Raw genomic sequence first — 7,649 nt, forward strand, 5'->3', positions numbered from 1 at the left:
AAGTTCAGAGAGTCGATTTCAGTACCCAAATTTCAGAAGTCTAAGTCTTTTGGAACGAGACCCCCTCGACGGCCTGTCGTGCCCATGACGGTCTGTCGTGGGTTCCGTCGACTCACACAGTTTTTCCAGAAATAAAATCTGCTGCTCAAAACGACTAAACAGGTCGTTACAATGGTACAAGAGACTCGGACATTTTTATCATAGGTTACTCTTGTACATGTTAAAAAAATATATGGGTCGAGGCCTACAACTTATGGAGGATGAGAACACACAGCTTGCATCACATGTCAATTGGGAAAGCGAAGTAGGATGCCTTTTGCCAAGGCAACCAAGAGAGAATCAGTGAAGCTTCAATTAGTCCATACTGCTTTCTGTTTTTTTGACCACATATGACTACTCTCTTAACGGAAGTAAATATTTTATAGCATTCATTGATGATATGACACAATTTTGTTGGATATATTTTCGCAAGTTCAAACATGAAGTACCTAATGTATCCTCGAAATTCAAAGCTTTTGTAGAAAGTAAAAGTGGTTGCAGGATTCAAATGCTTAGATCAGGTAATGGTACTATCCATTTTGAAAAAATTTGTGAAAATGTAGGAATTAAACATCAAATCACTTTTCCATATACTTCACAACAAAATGGTGTAAGTGAATGGAAGAAGAGATCGATAATGGAGATGTTGAGAGGCTTATTATATGAGAAAGTCCTGTGCATAAGCAGCTAACACTGATGTTTTTTGCTGAACAGGTTTCCTAAAAAAGCCGTGAAGGAAAAGACACCTTTTGAGGCATGGCACGGGTATAAGTCGTCCTTACAAAACATAATAATCCTTGGTTATTTGTGTTTCTATCATATTCCATGGGTTAAGAGGGACAAGGTAGATATGAATGTTGTATTTGGAGTTTGTGTTATTTCTAGTACAATCTCCAAAGCTTACACTATTTTTCAGTCTCAAACAGAAAAAATTATGGTAAGCAGAGATGTATTTTTTATGGAGAATGAGTAATGTTACTGGGAAGAATTTAACCAGAAGCACAAGAAATCTACTAGATTCATATGAGAATATTTATGATCAACTTGTGAGAGGGACAAGGTCTCTCTCTGACATATACCAGAGATGCAATGTGGACATTTTAGAGCCTTAAGGATTTGAAGAAGCAGTTTCATATCCCAACTGGAAAGCTGCAATGGAGGAGGAGCTTGCAATGATTGAGAAGAGCGAGACATAGCAGCTTGTCGAAAAACCACAACATAGGAAGATCATTGGTGTAAAGTGGGTTTATCGCACGAAATTGAATGCAGATAGATCTGTTGAAAGCTCAAGGAAAGACTTGTTGTGAAAGGTCACTCACAAATCTTTGGAGTTGGTTATACAGAAACCTTTGCTCCAGTTTGTAGGCTTAGTAAAATATGGTTGTTACTAGCTATTGCTACTCAAAAAGGTTGCAAAATCTTCCAAATAGATGTCAAGTACACATTTTTAAATGGTTTTCTACATGATCAAATTTATGTGGAGAAAGCTCAAGGTTTTTCTGTAAAGTGACATGACAACAAAGTTTATCTATTGAAGACCTTTATGGTTTAAAACAAGCTCCTAGGTCTTGGTATAGTCGAATTGGTTATTATTTGCAAGTATTAGGATGTTAGAAAATCCTAAGTGAATCGACTCTCTATTCGTTAAGAACAGAGATTACACTGTTGTTGTTATATATATAACTTTATGTTGATGATCTTCTTGTAACAGAAAACAAACATGAAATGATAGATGAATTCAAGAAAGAGATGAAGAAAGTGTTCGAAATGACGGACTTGGGAGAAATGTCTTACTTTCTTTGAATGCATATTTGCAAAAGAAATATATAAGGGAGATAATGAAGAATTTCAAAATGGAAAATTGCAAACACTCCAATGAATCAGAAAAAAAAAAAGCTCATTAAAGATGATGGAAATGACAAGGTTGACGAAGCAAGTTGCAAAAGTATAGTTGGATCTCTCATATCTCACTACACCACGAGACTCGACATTCAGCAAGCAATAAGTTTCTTGTCTATATATCTTAGTTGTACAAGTGAAATGCACATGAAAGAATCAAAAAGAGTAAAAAGGTATGTCAAGGGAACTTTGGACTATGGTGTTAGGTTCGGAAAAGTCAGAACCTAAAGTTGCAAGGGTATTCTGAAAATGATTGGGTTGGGTCAAATAATGACATGAAAGGCACTTCAAGTTATTATTTTAGCCTTGTTCAAGATGTATTTCATGGTTCTCAAAGAAGCAATGTACATGACCTAAATTCTCGCTAGATGATGACGTAGGGTAAAATAATGTTGAAGACGCTAGATGATGACGTAGGGTAAAATAATGTTGAAGAAGTGCACACCAGAATAAATTGCTTATTTTTAGTTGTTTTCATTTTTCTAGTCTAATTAAAACTCTATTAGCTACTGTTAAGGATTAGTTCCTCAATTTCAGCAAGCCGTAACTTAGTTTTAGCAAATATTTTAGCATTAATTTATATTATCTTAGTTCAGCTAAGATGCATTTATTGCGTCTCAAATTATTCAATGAAAATCACTTTTCCTTTTTATTCTTTAAACAACTCTTATTCTCCTCTGTTAAACACTAACAACATGTGTTATGCCTACCATAATATCATGTATATATTTACACATTTTTCCCACACAGTACATTTTGTGTATGATGGATACTTGTACCAATATTATCTCATAACAGGGTCTGATACTCCCTATCCTCCCTCTCATGGCTAGCTTGGATTCCTAATAGCTATTGGATTGGAGAGTCCTAATACTCAGAGGGCAAAGCCATGAAGACCATTTAATGCTTTTATTCTTTACTCTTGAGACTTTTTACGTGGTGTATCAGTTATGCCCCAACAAATCCTATGTTGTTTAAAAAGGGCTTGTCACGACATAATTATGATTCTCCACTTATGTTCAAATTCTCTTATATGATTTGAGATGACTTACTTAAACCCTCTTATTGTATATTCTATTGTGTTGCATATAAGTCAAGTTTCTTGTGTAGGGCCTCTCGGGTTCCTATATACCAAGTGACGTCTAGGGTTTACTATGGATCGTGACATTATTAAGTATCATGCTGTGAAAGATAACCAATTGGCTCTCTGTCTTTGGAACTCAAGATTAGAAATTATATAACTACCTCAAAAGCATTTGTAAAATCCAAAATTGAAGCTTTACTTCCATTCATCTCCCAAAAGAAAAGGCTTTCTGAAATCATCAAAGCTACTAAAAATTGCCTCAATATGGAAATTTAAACTCATCAACATCATGGGCCTTGATACCTACCCATTTGTTGTCTTGGACATAAACTATATTTATCTTCCACTTTTTTCGAGTGACCCTATGTTCCATGACCCTATACGTTCATCTTAGGAAATTTCATTACCAAGTTACCACTACTTCCCCTTGCCCATGGTCTCAACTGTAGCCATGACCTTAGTCCACCATCATTCACCAAAGCCACTAGGGAGATGTAAAGCTTAATAAGATGTAAAAGATATTGAAATCTACTATAACTACTTGAACAAGTGTAGAGTCTAGGACTTATTTACTAGAAAAGCAAGAAATCTTATAATGAATGAACAAAAGAAATCATCCCTAGAATATGTGGACACCCAATATACTAACACAAGACAACTCACAAGATTTATACAATATTTCACACTATGGAGCAAGAGACAGTGAGATATGAAATAGTATAATAACACAAGAGATCACCAATTAGTCAAGAAAGATATTTTAAATAAATCAAATATCAGAGAAAATTTGAACATAGGGGTAATGAAAACGAGTCTTAATACTAGTAGAAAATAAATCATTGAATTTAAGAAATAAAATTATAAATAGTTGCTGATCAAATGTAAAAATAAAATGAAAATTGGAAAGGTAAATATTGGGTCGACAATAATATGTAAGAAATCAAAATATTGCAAGAGCTCAATAAAAACCTTTTTTGTGTAGAAAATGTTGAAGAAACAAGAAACCTGATACTTCCTGTTGGGTATGTAGCAAGAATTTATGGGAAATAGAGGGAAGGAGAGGAATTTGAAAAGTTTAGAACTTGAAAGGTTGGGAACTTGAAAAGTCCTCTAATGCTATAATGAAAAAAGGCAATAGTCCCTCATCGGTAATGGAAATGAAAATAGGAGAGTTTAAATAAATAAACACTCCTATTAATTGTTAAAAGGGTTGGAAAGAGGGACCCCCCTCGCGCCGTCGTCGTCGCTCGCTCGCTTCGGCTTCGGCTTTGGCTTTGGCTTTGGCAAATGATCGAGAGATAATTTTTTGGACAAATTTATTTTAATTATTTATTTAATTAATTAAATGGCCAAAAATTATTTTCAATTAATTAGTTGATAACAGAAGTTAACCGAAATGTTTTCAACTTTTTAGTTAACCCGACACGACTCGGATTCGCGCGCGTGACCCGTTTTAAATTCCGTTATATTTTTAAAAAATAAAAAATTCCCGCCATGACTTTTCTGAAAGGTTGCAACTTTCAGGAACAGTCAATACCATTTGAAAGTTTGCAACCTTTCATTAATGGCCATGTTAATTCTGAAAGGGTAGCAACCTTTCAGAATATATTCTTCTTGCCTATAAATACCATTCTGTCTTCAGAATATTTTCCTACGAATTTTCTGATCTTCCTTCTTCTTAAAAAAAACATTATTTCTTCGTGTACTTTCCTGCTGTGGATTGATTCGCTGACAGTAGAGTTTTTGGTATCTATACTCTACTGATTAAGATCATTTTACCCTGGGAGGTTATATTCCAAATCAAACCTCGGATACTAGAGGGGAATAATTTCCTTAAGGGGACACTGTGAATTCAGGGGACTTGATTTTCTTCCTAAATTATTAAAAGAGTATTCCAAATTCTGGTAAGTTTTTACAGATTCAATTATTTTTTACAAATAAATTTCTGTTCATCTTACTTACTGGTTCTAAAAATCTCAGTTACTTCGTGTTTCTGAATGATTTATTACAACCAGTAATTTCTGATTTTGTGACACAGATTGGCAACAATCTTAAGGAAATTATTAAATCTGTGTTTCTGGTGGAGACAAAAATCTTTGTGATTTTATACTCTTTTAAGTCTGCAATTATAGTTTATTGCTTGCTTATATTGTATCAATTTTTGTTTATCAGAAATGGAAAACACTGGTGTTACAGTGGCTGTTGCTGCACCAACCCGAACTCTTGTATCACAAGCAGAGAAACCGGGTAAATTTAAAGGTGTGAATTTCAAAGGATGGCAGCAACGAGTATTTTTCTGGCTTACCACTCTTGGTCTGCAGAAATTTACAAGTGAAGATACTCCAGTTCCTGCTGATGATATGCCAGACAGGGAAAAATTTATGATTGTTGAAGCATGGAAACAGTCAGACTTCCTATGTAAAGGTTACATTTTGAGTGCTTTAGAGGATGACTTATATAATGTCTATAGTGCAATAACAACTTCAAAAGAGTTGTGGAATGCACTTGAGAAGAAATATAAGACAGAAGATGCATGCTTGAAAAAGTTTGTGGTCGCAAAGTTTTTAGACTATAAAATGGTAGATAGTAAAACTGTTGGATCACAAGTGCAGGAACTTCAACTTATTCTCCATGATCTGATTGCTGAAGATATGGTAGTAAATGAAGCTTTTCAAGTGGCTGCAATGATCGAGAAGTTGCCTCCTTCGTGGAATGATTTCAAGAATTATCTAAAGCACAAGCGTAAAGAAATGAAGCTTGAAGATCTTGTGATTCGTCTCAAGATTGAGGAAGATAACAGAAATGCCGAAAAGAAGTCGCGTAAGAGTTCAACAATCATTGGAGTTAATATTGTTGAAGAAGCTCCTACCAAAGACAAAAAGAGAAAGAAGTCCAACGGGCAGAAGTCAGAACAGGCCAAGAAGAAATTCAAAGGCAACTGTTATAATTGTGGCAAGGCTGGTCATAGATCTTCTGATTGTCATGCTCCAAGAAAGGACAAAAACAAAGGCAAAGGCAAAAGTCAAGCAAACATCGTGGAAAAGATGGAAGATGCAGATGACTTGTGTGCAATGATATCGGAGTGTAACTTAGTTGGAAATCCCAAGGAGTGGTTTCTCGACTCAGGTGCCACTAGACATATTTGCTCTGCAAAAGAAGCCTTTGCAACGTACACTCCTGCTGAGTACGATGAAGATTTATTCATGGGAAACACAGCAACAGCAAGGATTGCAGGAACTGGGAAAGTAATGTTGAAAATGACATCCGGCAAGGTGTTGACTTTGAACAATGTTCTGCATGTCCCTACTATTAGGAAGAATTTAGTTTCTGCTGCACTACTCGTTAAGAACGGGTTTAAGTGTGTCCTAATTAGTGATAAAGCTGTAATAAGTAAGAATGAAATGTTCATAGGAAAGGGCTACCTCAATGAGGGTCTTTTCAAACTAAATGTAATGGTTGTTGACAGTATTAATAAAAATTTTGCTTCTGTTTACTTATTGGAGTTAAGTGATTTATGGCATGCCCGTTTGGGACATGTAAATTACAAAGCCTTGCGAAAATTGGGTAATCTAGAAGTATTGCCTGATTTTAAATGCGATAAGTCGAAATGTGAAATTTGTGTGGAAAGTAAGTTTGTTAAACATCCTTACAAGTCTGTTGAAAGAAATTCTAAAACTTTAGACTTAATTCACACAGATATATGCGATATGAAGTCAACACCATCTCGTGGTGGAAAAAAGTATTTTATAACTTTTATTGATGACTGCACTCGATTTTGTTATGTATATTTGCTTAATAGTAAGGATGAAGCAATTGATGCATTTAAGCAATACAAAAATGAAGTGGAAAACCAATTGAATCTAAAGATAAAAATGATTCGGAGTGATAGGGGTGGAGAATATGAATCTCCTTTTGCAGAGATATGTTTGGAATATGGTATTATTCATCAAACTACTGCACCTTATACACCACAGTCAAATGGTTTGGCAGAACGGAAGAACAGAACATTAAAGGAAATGATGAATGCCTTAATGATCAATGCTGGTTCACCGCGAAATCTTTGGGGAGAAGCCATCCCTACAGCTAATAAAATACTCAATAGAGTACCCCATCTAAAAACACAATCAATTCCATATGATTTGTGGAAAGGAAGAAAACCCAACTTGAAATATTTCAAAGTGTGGGGGTGTTTAGCCAAGGTAGAGGTTCCTTTACCGAAGAGGGTTAAAATTGGACCCAAAACAATAGATTGTGTCCTTATTGGGTATGCTATGAATAGTAAAGACTGTCGATTTTTGGTTCACAAATCTGATAATCCTGAGATTCAAGTTAATACGATAATTGAATCAGATAACGCAGAGTTTTTTGAAAACATTTATCCGTATAAAACTGAAAGTGAGTCAACAAGTAAAAGACCTAAACGACCACGAGAAGAATCAATGAAAAATATTCTAACTAGTGAGAAACCTAGGAGAAGTACTCGACAACGAAAATCTGTTTCTTTCGGACCAGATTTTGTAGCACTATTGCTTGAAAGTGAGCCTCAAACATTTAAAGCAGCTATGTCTTCGTCAGAGTCAACTTATTGGAAAGAAGCAGTCAATAGTGAGATTGAATCAATTTTAAG

The sequence above is a fragment of the Solanum pennellii genome, chromosome 12 (assembly GCF_001406875.1).
Source record: "Solanum pennellii chromosome 12, SPENNV200".
In the NCBI taxonomy this organism is placed as follows: Eukaryota; Viridiplantae; Streptophyta; class Magnoliopsida; order Solanales; family Solanaceae; genus Solanum; species Solanum pennellii.